This window comes from Rutidosis leptorrhynchoides, chromosome 5, assembly GCF_046630445.1.
Source record: "Rutidosis leptorrhynchoides isolate AG116_Rl617_1_P2 chromosome 5, CSIRO_AGI_Rlap_v1, whole genome shotgun sequence".
In the NCBI taxonomy this organism is placed as follows: Eukaryota; Viridiplantae; Streptophyta; class Magnoliopsida; order Asterales; family Asteraceae; genus Rutidosis; species Rutidosis leptorrhynchoides.
Window position 1 is genome coordinate 424,476,947 of NC_092337.1, and position 12,070 is coordinate 424,489,016.

The 12,070-nt window shown below is 32.9% G+C and overlaps 2 long non-coding RNA genes across 2 annotated transcripts; both read right to left on the reverse strand.

Moving 5' to 3' along the window:
• Window positions 1-648: 648 nt before the first annotated feature.
• On the reverse strand, window positions 649-7,942 carry LOC139850386 (uncharacterized). Its single transcript, XR_011760015.1, has 4 exons — window positions 7,905-7,942; window positions 1,081-2,072; window positions 789-974; window positions 649-713 (listed from the first exon to the last, which is right to left on the reverse strand). It is a non-coding gene; the product is annotated as an uncharacterized lncRNA (long non-coding RNA).
• On the reverse strand, window positions 2,578-7,349 carry LOC139848399 (uncharacterized). Its single transcript, XR_011759943.1, has 4 exons — window positions 7,008-7,349; window positions 5,558-5,647; window positions 4,099-4,381; window positions 2,578-2,740 (listed from the first exon to the last, which is right to left on the reverse strand). It is a non-coding gene; the product is annotated as an uncharacterized lncRNA (long non-coding RNA).
• Window positions 7,943-12,070: the final 4,128 nt, after the last annotated feature.

Consider the following 12,070-nt stretch of genomic DNA (forward strand, 5'->3'; position numbering starts at 1 on the left):
CATCTTAAATTAGAGTTATTTGGTGGCCAAAAGGATTGTTCATTATTACAACACAGTTGGTTATTACACCATAGTTCCACATAATCACTACAAAAAGAACATGTCGCTGAAAAGTTATGTTCATACGTACGAGTAATTTATACTAACTAATAACACAACACATGCCATTATGATTATGTTTCTAACATAGAAAGTGTATAGAACAACAAAAGTTTGCACAGCTTGCTTACACAATCATTGTGCTGCTGCAACTAGAACCACATAGGTGGCTCAGATTTTACTAATGCTTCGTTGCAGATGCAATATCATTAAACGAGGTTCTTAAACGTCTTTCCTTCATATCACATTGAATCTTTATACAATCCAACAATCCATTCATGACATTGTTAGCTTCAAGGCACAAACTAGAAAATCGCTCTTCCACTTTATCCCTCTTTGACTTTGGCAATTTAGTCAACAAACCTTCTATGCGCTGCAAAAGTGACATGATGTGACCAGTTTTGACATTCCCAAACTGTATCAAAGCATCCATATCCTCCCAACACACCTTGACTTGATTCAGCTTTCGCCCAATATGAATTGTCGTTTTTGTCCCTTGCTCCTGCTGGTACACAAAGGGTGTCCTCCCTTGTTCTTAAAATTGTTATGAGCACCATTTTTAGTTCATCCATTATCTTTAGCGCTGATGTGGCATCCCTCGCTGCTCTAGCTTCCTGCAGTTTTCCATGATATTATACAATTAATAATAATAAGACCCTATATTAAAGTCATATATCCATGTGTAGTACCTCACGTGTAATCATTGTGAAAGTGGCTGTTGGAGTGCTGTTTAAGAAAAAGCTCATATCATCAGTACACAAATTTACTTCTTCACATGCCTCTTCTGACAACGATTCTGGATAGATCTTCAAATTTGTTATGTTAGCAAATGGTGAAGATTGATGCAAGCATTGTTCCACTGATGAAGAAAGGAACTGTATAAAAAAAAAAAAAAAAAAAAAAAAAAAAAAAAAAAAAAACCTTAAAATTGTACAGAGAAAGTTAAGGGATTATAAAGTATAAACACTAAGACCCAAATACCTCAATAGCTTCCAAGTTAATTGTAAGAAACTTGATATTGTTGAACTGTTGAAGCAGATTAACAATTTTACAAGCACTTAAATCATGTGGTTTGCTGATGCAGATATCCACCTTCTCCAAAGATGGCAAAGCACCTTTAATTAACAGCAAATTTGATTTGACTTTTATATATCAAAGTAGTAAGGTCGGGTCCACAAATCTCAAGCTCACCATCAAAATTTATAATACTGAGTGTCTTGAGTCGGGGTCCAACTTCATAAACAGGTGTCTTTGACCAATAGTCTTGTCTATTTGCAAATTCCCATTCAGATAGTTGATGACGGCCAATAGTAAAACAATTTGATCCTGTTAGGCTGCAGTTACTTAGGTTGAGATCCTTCATATTTTACAGTTTTTGAAAAGATAAAATTCTGTATCCGAAAATGTCACAAAATTAAGATGCAATGTTGTTAATGCTGGAAGGTACCAATCACCAACAAGTTTAATGGAACCACCTTCATCAGATCCACTCAAAGTGAGATGTTTAAGAAATGGATAAGCAAATTCAGAAATAGGGACTTTGATCATTTTTTTCAGGCATAAAAGTCATACTCAGTTGTTGAACTGGAACGAATGATTCACAGATAACAAGTTTATAGAGAAATGAATCAAACGATTGGGTAAACCGTCCATTAAAATTGAATTTGATAGAAGACAGATCTACCCTAGTAACCCTACGATTGCGAAGAGTTAAGAAATTTTTAATAAACTTGCAGAATTTGGGCTGTGAAGGGAAATCAGACCTTGATATTTCAAGAAATGGAATCGTAGTCCACATATACCTCCATCGAGATGACAAAACACTTAATTCAATAATATTTTGTAAGCTGATAAAAGAGAGGATTTTATAAATAAGCTCATCTGGCAAGCTGCTAAGTCTATCGTGTTCTATGTTTATTCTCGTTCTATCACATCGAGAATTCATGCTTTTGACTTCTTCTTTGAATCAAAAGCTGCAATTTAGCATACAGAATCATCAGAACATAATAAACACTCTAATTGTAAATTTGCAACTGAGATGAACATGTTCTCTATATAACATAAATTACTACTCTAAAACTTCAAATTACTCTCATTGATTTAGCATGTATTACTTATGAATCCAATGATATTTAGGAGCCCTGACTATTTAAGATTTTAAGATGTGTTTGAAAATGATGATTTTAGTAAAAAAAAATTCTTTTCAAAAGGTAGGCACATATTACTGTGTTTATGTTAAAGTGTATATATATATATGTACTCAATTATAAAAATTTGGTTGAAGTACTTGAAATCTTAACTTTAATGTATTTAAAATTACTAACATACTAGCTTAAGACCCGCGGATTCGCGGGTTTCGCCCAATAAAAAAATTTGAAATATATTATAAATTATGTGTTACATCAAATAAATATTTGGCACAAATGTTGTATAATAATTAATTACAATTTACAATAATTACAATTATGAGATGTGATATTGCAACTCCAATTAAAAACAACAGTGTCTTTGTAACTATGATGAAGTACTGTATGAGTTAGCTTAAACAAAAATTGCATAACATGGTTAGTTTCGGTCCACTTTTAAGCCTTCTCCACCAAATGCCCTTGAAACCTTCCTCCACTTTCTTCATCCTTTTTACCTATAAAAACATAATATATGATAATCAGTTTTCTACTTCCGATTTATATGTCTATGATGGTCAACCACCTAAACTCCAAGATGAAAAAATGGTTTGAGTCACCATTGTCAAATAATATCCATCATAGCTTAGCGCACATCGGATAGCTATGACAAGAAACAGTACTCCATAATCAAACTTATTATTGGTATTAATACAATAAATTTATATTAAGTTGTTCAATACTCATATGAGATAGATATTATTATAGGCGAGTCTAGTTTGCATGTAGTTCTTATCCTAACTGAATGTCCATGAACTAATGCAAATAAAGCTTTTGTAATCTATTAAGAATACAAACTTCAATTTTGTTGAAATAAAATATAACCAGATCAGACCATCCAGTACTCAAATGGGTAATGATTTAAAATGGGACATTTTAATAGGCTCTAATCAGTTTAACCCATTTACCTTATAACTATGCTCATATTAACCCGTTTGACATGATCACTAGGCACTATCATGTTTGTGACTGAAGTAAACCAATGATATCACGAAGTCAATGTCAGCGTAGAAGAGAGGAGGGAGAAATAGTTTCAACAAATAGCATTGTATCCAGGTAGACTAATGATATTTATAACATGGAAGCAACCCTATGTATGATATTTGAAAACCATCGCTAGCTGTTAAAGAATAATGATATTTAAATTGTTGGAAACTTACCGAAAAACAGTGAATTCTTTTGTGTGATATTAAACCGGAACGATTTAATTTTTAAGATAAATCAAAACCCGTTCGATCTTGATATGTAACAACGAATAGATGATAAAAATAAATATTCCTGAATAGCTCCACACCATGGAGCTTATATCCAATGACCTTACACCATTAACCAAAGGGTGAAAAATATTCCTGAATAACACTTAAATTATGCGGGCCAAATTACCAAGCATAATTAAATCAAAATACCTATCTTACCAATTTGCAAACAATTGTATTGCTTTATATCTTTCTGAAATTGGGGAATTAGCAGACAAAATAAAATTAAATAAATGAACAGAATAAAACAAAAGATATAGAAATTAAACTGAAGATTCACTAAAGGTCAAATCTGAAAATGTGGCATTCTTCTTTATGCTTTAAAATTGGTTGTCTAAGAGGACAAACCAATATAGCCACCAATCAAAAATGACTTCCATGTGTCACATGTACCTTATCACCATCACACAGATGCACCGTATTCAGTTTAGATAATTATTTTTTTATATTCATTAAAGTTTCTCATGTAACTAACTAATTAGGTTGCAAGCAAAGTATTTAAATAACTCTAATTTAAACCTCAAGTATCACGAAAATGCATGAATAATAGAATGACACACCTGCTCTGATTTTGCCAGATATTTTCGTATCCCGGATATCATTCATTAGCTGATCCAACCTCATCTTGAACATCCTCGACAGATATGTAAGGCTTGTCTTCCAGTTTAAAATTGGTATCTTTCAAAGTTCTCATGATATCTTGCTAGTTTGGATTGCACGTAAAAGTCAGGAAAAGGTCTGGATAACCAAATGATCTAAATAAAAAATAATGCAATAGCATCCCGATGGTTTTCCACCGTATATCCAACACTTCCCGTGAAAGTTTGTCTGTGTTTCATGAACCTGTAACATTTGTTATGTCCGTCAGTGAATTACATGTCAGTATGTTTTGATTATTTAGTATGTAGGATATAGTCTCAAACTCCAACATGGTGTAAGCATCCCCTAAAAAATGTTGATACAGCTTTCGACTACCGAGTAATAGTAACAGGGGCATATAATATGGGGAGTGATCCTCACACACTAGATTTTGATCCATACACACTTAATTGGCTATTATACCCTTACTTATGTTTAGAATAATAATAAAAGTTCAACTCCCAAGATAAATGTAGGGATATAATTGTAAGTTTATGGTACAAAAATGTGTATGGATCAAAAAGTAGTGTGTGAAAATTACCTCCCAAATAATATCTATGATTATGATTCTATTTATGTGTTACTCTATAATTTTATACTTACCAACATCAATACAAAAATTAAATTATAGATGAAAGGAAAAATTAAAAATATAATCGTATATAGTTGCATTTGTAAAAAATAAAATTTGTTTTTTTCTCTATATTTACTTTATAGATCGAAAGGTAGCAAAAGTTAAATAAAAAAACATAAACCTCAACATTTATTAAGAACTAACCTTGGAGGAATGCAGGCTACAATAGATAAATTATCAGTATATAAATTGCAAGATGAATTATTTATTCAAATGAGTTTTTGTAATTACATGAAAGAGTATCTATGATCAGTGGATATATACACAAGGCCGGCTAAGGCTATGGGCGAAGCGGGCGACGGCCCTGGGCATCACGCGGTTAGGGGCATCATTTCGAAAAAATTTATTAATACTCATAGTTTAAATCTCCTAAAGATATATGTTTGTGTAACTGTTGGGGGCATTTTATAATCATTTCGCCCGGGGCATGCAAAAATTTTGACCAAAGTTTGACCGGCCCTGTATATACAGCTCATTTTGCAGAAATTTGGGTTGTAGAAAACACCCTTTTTGCAAAAATTTAGTTGTATAAAACCCAATTTTCACCTTTCCGCACCACCTCTTTCTAAAATATTGTCAAGCATTGATTCCTATTTTCGTTTCATTTCCGTTATTTTTTATTAGATTCTTGTTGAAAAAACCCCGAGTTTCTTTATTCTACATAAGAGAATGAATCTAAAAACCATCATACAATTGCTATTGCTATTAGTATTTCAAGTAATATATGGGAGTGCAAAATCAAATACCTTTAAAGACATTTAATGGCATCATTAACTATGAATGCAACTTTCAACATCAAAATTTTGGATTTCTTCCTTATCCTAATGATGAAAAACCTGCAATCAAATAAAATGATCATGTAAAACTTAAATACTTAGTGTACCCTGTACAAACATAAAATTAGAGGTTTCTCTAATGATACAAAAGTGAGGATTTTTCCAAAGAGTTTGATGCAGACAGTGTTCTAAAAAACGGCCGAGACGGGCGTCGCAACGGTTTTACCATGCTACCGTTGCAACGCACCTAGAAACGGTTAAAAAACAGTTAAAACTTAGAAAACGGTCAACAACGCCAAAAATACAGTCAACAACGGTTAACAACGGTCGAGACGGTAAAAAACGGCCAAGATGGTCGAGCTGGGGTCGAGACATTTGTTGACCAACGTTGACTTTTTAAATAAATTTTAAAAATAAACATTTCAAACATAAATATTTTAATCTAAAGGCAAATATCTACATTTACTTTGAAATAATTATGTTTGAAATGTTTATGTTTGAAATATATATAATAAGTCAACGTTGGTCAACATCCGTCTAGACCCTATATCAACCCCGTTTTTTTCGTGCGACGTTTTAAGGTCTCTACCGTCTCGACCCCGTCTCACATTTTTTTCAACCTTGGATGAGATGATATGTTGGTGGCCAGTTAGGGTTTCAATTATACGATATAAGGCGTATTGTTATAGACTGACCATATATGAAAAGGAAGACCCGAAAAACCTTGGATCAATAATGAAAACACCAATCAATGCATACCTGATTCGTGAGAGTGAGGTTCTGTGAGCATCTTCCTACTAATATAATCATGTAAACTAACTTATTAAGGACACTACCAAAATCATAATATAAACTCATCAAATATTTTTAAAAACCCTAAATTCAGTTTTCAAACTTAATGTATCTTCCTTTTACCATGAATATAATTTCAAACTTAATGTATCTTCCTTTTACCATGAATATAACACTTAATGTTGGTCTTCATCAAAATAAAATCGGCATCAAGAAACTAATATACAAACTTCAAACTTGCACTGTCTATAAAATTCAAACATAAAAATCTTACAGTTTACCTTGATCATAAAAAAGGATTTACAGTTGCAGGTCCAAGAACATAACCAAATAAATACAAGACATCCCTTCACAATTAGAAGACTAAAAACAGAATAAAAATTTACAATTTAATTTTCAAGAAAACTTCATTAGGGCATAAACACAAACACCTACCCTGCAATCCAAAGATTAATATTGAGGCCTAAAATTAAGGATTCACACATATTTATATCATGTATACCTGCGTACAATAACATGAACCCTAATCCACGAAAACGCCAAAAATCCGATGTACACCTAGGAATTTCAATTCACACTACTACGAATAAATTGAGAATAATCAGAGACAGATAAGATACAAACTTACTGTGGGTGTACATCGAATAAATTGATCATCATAACCACCGTCATTATCGAATTTATCGTAACCATCGACGCCCAAACGTACTACGAATAAAGTGATCATCGTAACCATCGTCATGTGGCGAGGTATTGCAATCGGAGTTGAAAATTCTACATCTGATTATGTCTCATCCCGATTAATTTTGTAGTTAGCTGTAACTACGTCAGAAACTGTTTAATCTTCCTATTATTCGTTCAAACAGTTCGAATTTGGGGACAAAACCATTCAATTTGATTTTGATTTTGATTTTAGAGTTAGTGTTTTGGGGAGAAAGTTAGGGTTCTTCTGATGTCGTGAATGAACGAAACGTTTTGAACCCCTAATCTTTATCATTTCTCCCGTCCGTTTTAAGTTTTACAAGGGTAGTATTGGAAGGTTGTAGTCTGCATTAGACTTATTGACTTATAATTATGTTTAATGGTGTAGATTAAGGGGTAGTGATTGTCATTTAATTGATCTAATGGTTGATATTAGAAGTTGAATTTTAATATATCTCAATTAACATTTTCTTTTAATATATAGTGTAGATATTCCTATCAAACGCATATTCCCAAAATAAAGAAATTATTTATGGATGCAGCATAATTTAATTGAAATTTTCATCCAAAGCCATATGATAATCATCGAAGAATAGCAATAGCAATTTCCTAATATAATTGGTAAATACAGCTGAAACTCTTATATAGTTTAATTTCATAACTATTTTTGATTGCAAGCCCTAAATAAGGAAAGAAACAGTATCAATCAATCTAAGTAATGATAAGAATTGATTTCATTATCGCAAGTAGCAAACGAGCAAAAGATTAAGAAACTAAAAATGATTTAGCAGTCGGTTAGGGTTTATTATTTGAAAAAACGTACCTTCAGAGGATCATTCGTAACTTTTGAGACTACCGCGCATGAAAATGAATAGTACAAATTTATGGGAGGTGAATACCGATGGACGATTTGAAAGGTGTCGTATTGAAAAACTTAATTTGTTTTTAAAGTGTCACTAGCTTATTTACCAAAGAGATACACGCAGTAATATGGGGTAATAATGTTTTGTCCAAAGTTATGGTTTTTCATTGGCTCGCAATCAAAGATATGGGGTATTAATGTTTCGTCCATAGTTATGGTTTGATCTTCAAGCATGCGTTTGGGAGCATAATCCTTTCTTACTTTGCCATTAGCTTTCTTCTTTATGTTGCTCATCTTTTGTATTTTTCCATGATTTGTATCTTGGTTGTAATCATCGTTCCATTGTCGTTTTTTCGATATCCTTCATTATTTTGATGAAGTATCGTGTTTAATAAAATTTCATCTTTTTCGCCATAAAAAAAAAAAAGATACACGCAAGTAAGGGCATGTTTATTTTCAGCTTAATGAGCTGCGTTGAATGACAAGCTTATTCGGTCTATCTATATAGAAGCATTATTCGGTCAGGCAAAAGATATGTGTTGTCCCCATATTGCCTGCTTTTTCTCAATACTACCCCTGCAAATATAATCATACCTGGAAAATAACAAGACCCACTTTTGTAGATGCAAGACTCTACTTTTAATTTTGAAAAAAAAAATCTCACCTCAAAAATGATTTTAAAATCCACCACAAACAATGGTGCGTGTGTGAATACTAAATGCTAAAAATCTGAAGACTTATCATGTCTATGAAGAAGAAGATGTGACCTAAATGCTAAATAGTGAAGACCAATTTTGTATGTTATAGTTAGAAGCATATTTCTAAGTTTGCGAGATTGCAGACAGAATAAGACATTATTATATCTTATTATTTTGAAAAAAATACAAACAGTCTGAAGTGAAAACGTCTATGAGTGCGCAGACAATAAAACATAATAAGATCAAGACCTTGTATATTCACAAAAGGTTTGCCAACTACAAGTATTTAAAATTTTACATATTTATTAGGTGCACTGTATCGTAATGGCATAACATAGAAAACTCCATTATATAAACATATGAATAACAAACACTTCATAATGAATTTGTTATGTATTTGTATTAAAATTGTAGTTGTTAATGAAAGTTCACATAGTCAGACCCCATTTGTTTAGTTCACCACAGTTACACATGAATACATGATCAGTGCAACAAAACATGGAGATTGATATTTCTAACATGAGTTTTACTTGTTCCACCTAAATTCTCTAAAATGCCCTTAATGATAAGCTTACACAAACTTTTTAAACTTTTTATTATAATTTATTAAGATATATTTTGAAGAAAAAGCATGAAATGATGATGGAACAAGTAAAACTCATGGTGGAAGTATCATCTCCCCAATGATGAATAGTGACGAATCATAGGTACATGTAATACATAACCAATAACGTAAGACATGCCATTTGACTATGTTTAGGATATCAAGAGTTTGCAGATCGCAAAGACAACGACTCTGCTGCTGAAGCAAGTAAAAGTCAGCAGTAATCAAAACAAAAGGCGTAACTGCTCACAATTTACTAATGTTTTGTGAGTCAATGAGAACACACACACACACACACACACACACACACCAAAAAAAAACCTACGATTAGCTAAGAAGATGGTTGCGCTGCTGAAGTGATATCATTGAAGCAGTTTCTTAAACGCTTTTCCTTCATATCACATTGGATCTTCACCCAATCTAACATTTCATTCATGACACTTTTAGCTTCAACGCACAAACTAGAAAACCTTGCTTCCAATTTATCCCTGTTTGACTTTGGCAGTTTTGTCAAGAAACCTTCTATACGTTGCAATAGCGACATAATGCGGCCAGTCTCCACTCTCCCTTCCTGAATCTGAGCATCCATGTCTTCCCAACATACCTGAACTTGTTTCGTCATTTTCCCAATGTGAATTGTCGTTTTTGTCCCTTGTTGTTCCGCCCGGTCAAACCAGGCTGCCCTCCCACGCTCTTTCATCTTTGTTTTGGTGTTCTTAAAAACTGTTTTCTGCAGGCCTAGCACCGATTTTAGTTCAGCCATTACCTCTTGCGCTGATGTGGCATCCCTCGTCGCTCTAGCTTCCTGCAATTCTTCCATGATATTAAAAAAATTTATAGAAATCACAATAAAACCTATCTTATAGTCATAGTTACAACCCAAAAACAGTCAAAAAAATACCATGAAGTAAACAAAAAAAAAATCATCTACTAAAGCTTGTGAACTACTCAACTTGGTGATAAACATCTAAATGTCATCATGATCTTTTCTGTATAAATTTAACAAGATGGTAATACCTCGCGTGTAATCATTGTGAAGGTTGCTGTTGGAGAGCAGTTTAACAAACATTTAACTTCAGTAGACGTAATTACGTCTTCGCATGCCTCTTCTGACAAAGATTCCGGATAAATCTTTAGGTTTGTTAAGTTAGCAAATAGAGAAGGTTGATGCAAGGTTTGTTCCACTGATGAAGAAAGAAACTGCATAAAAAGTAAAAATCCTAAAATTTTTACAAAGAAAGCAGAATGCATATTCAATCTTCAGAACTTCAGATACAAATACAAATGCATAGCTATATTCAATATATCTTTTACAAGTGTTATTTCATCAACACTAAATTGTTTGGCTAACTGCAACATAGTATAAAAGCCCATAAGGACTCTTATCACGCCCTTTTTTGTTAAATTAAACTTATCAAAACTTGTTTTTGTTTAATAAAGTTCTAATGTCAATTCAGTGATATATATAAAACTAATTGCAGAATCCACATTATCAGGTATATACACTAAGAACCAAATACCTCGATAATTTCCAAGTTAACTGTAAAATTCTTGGCGTTGTTAAATTGTTGAAGCAGATCAACAATTTTAACAGCACTTAAATCACGTGGTTTGCTAATGCAGATATCCACCTTCTCCAGAGCAGGCAAACCGTCTGCAATTGACAGCAAAGAAGACTCACTTTTATATAGAAAAAAAGTAACGTCGGGTCCACAAATTTCAAGCTCGCCATCACAATTTATAATGCTAAGAGTCGTGAGTCGAGGTCCAACTTCATATACAGGCGGCTTTGTATAGTAGTCCTTATCATTTTCAAATTCCCACCAAGGTATTCGACGGCGGCCAATAACAAAACAATCCGATCCCGTTATGCTGCAATTACTTAAGGTGAGATCCTTAAGTTTTCTACACTTGAAAATGAGATAAGATTTAGTATCTGGCAACGTCACAAAAGAAAGATGCAATGTAGTTAAAACTGGAAGGTCCCAACTATCAACAAACGTTATAGTTTGACCTTTATCAGATCCACTTAAAGTGAGATGTTTGAGAAACCAAAACTCAAAGCCACCAAGAGGGAAATCGATCGGTTTTTCAAGCATGAATGTCATAGTCAATTGTTGAACATGATGGGCGTGTGCATAGTTGATAATTCTATTGAGAAACGATTGGCTGAACTTTCCACTAATTTTGAACTTAATAGAAGATATATCGACCCAATGATTGCGGTAAGTTAAATAATGGGTGATAAACTTGGAGAATTTGGGCTGTGAAGGGAAAAGATTTCTCGAGAATTCGAGATATGGCATATTAGTCCACATATACCTCCATCGAGATGACAAAACACTTAGTTCAACAACTTTTATTAAGTTGATAAACGAGAGGATTTTATAGATAAGTTCATCTGGCAAGCTGCTAAGTCTATCACGCTCTACGTTCTTTCTCATTTTTTCAGATTGAGAATTCATGCTTTTGCCTTCTTTTTTTGACAAAAAAGCTGCAGATTAGCATAAGAATGTAATAATCAGAACTTACTAAACACTCTTGACAGAAATGCATAATTTCAAATTTGCATCTGATTTTGAACTTCATTTTTCTGATGTGTGCTAGTAAGAAATTCAATCAATAAAATAACATTAATTGGTACTCTAAGACTTCTACAAATTACCATCATTGACGTATGATGTATCACGTTCAGCTTATATCGGCACCATATCATAATACATTTGGTTCAAGTACTTGAAATCTTAATTTCAATGTATTTGAAATCAATAATATACTCCTACCAACCACATATTCCCAAATGAATTTTTATCAAACATAACATT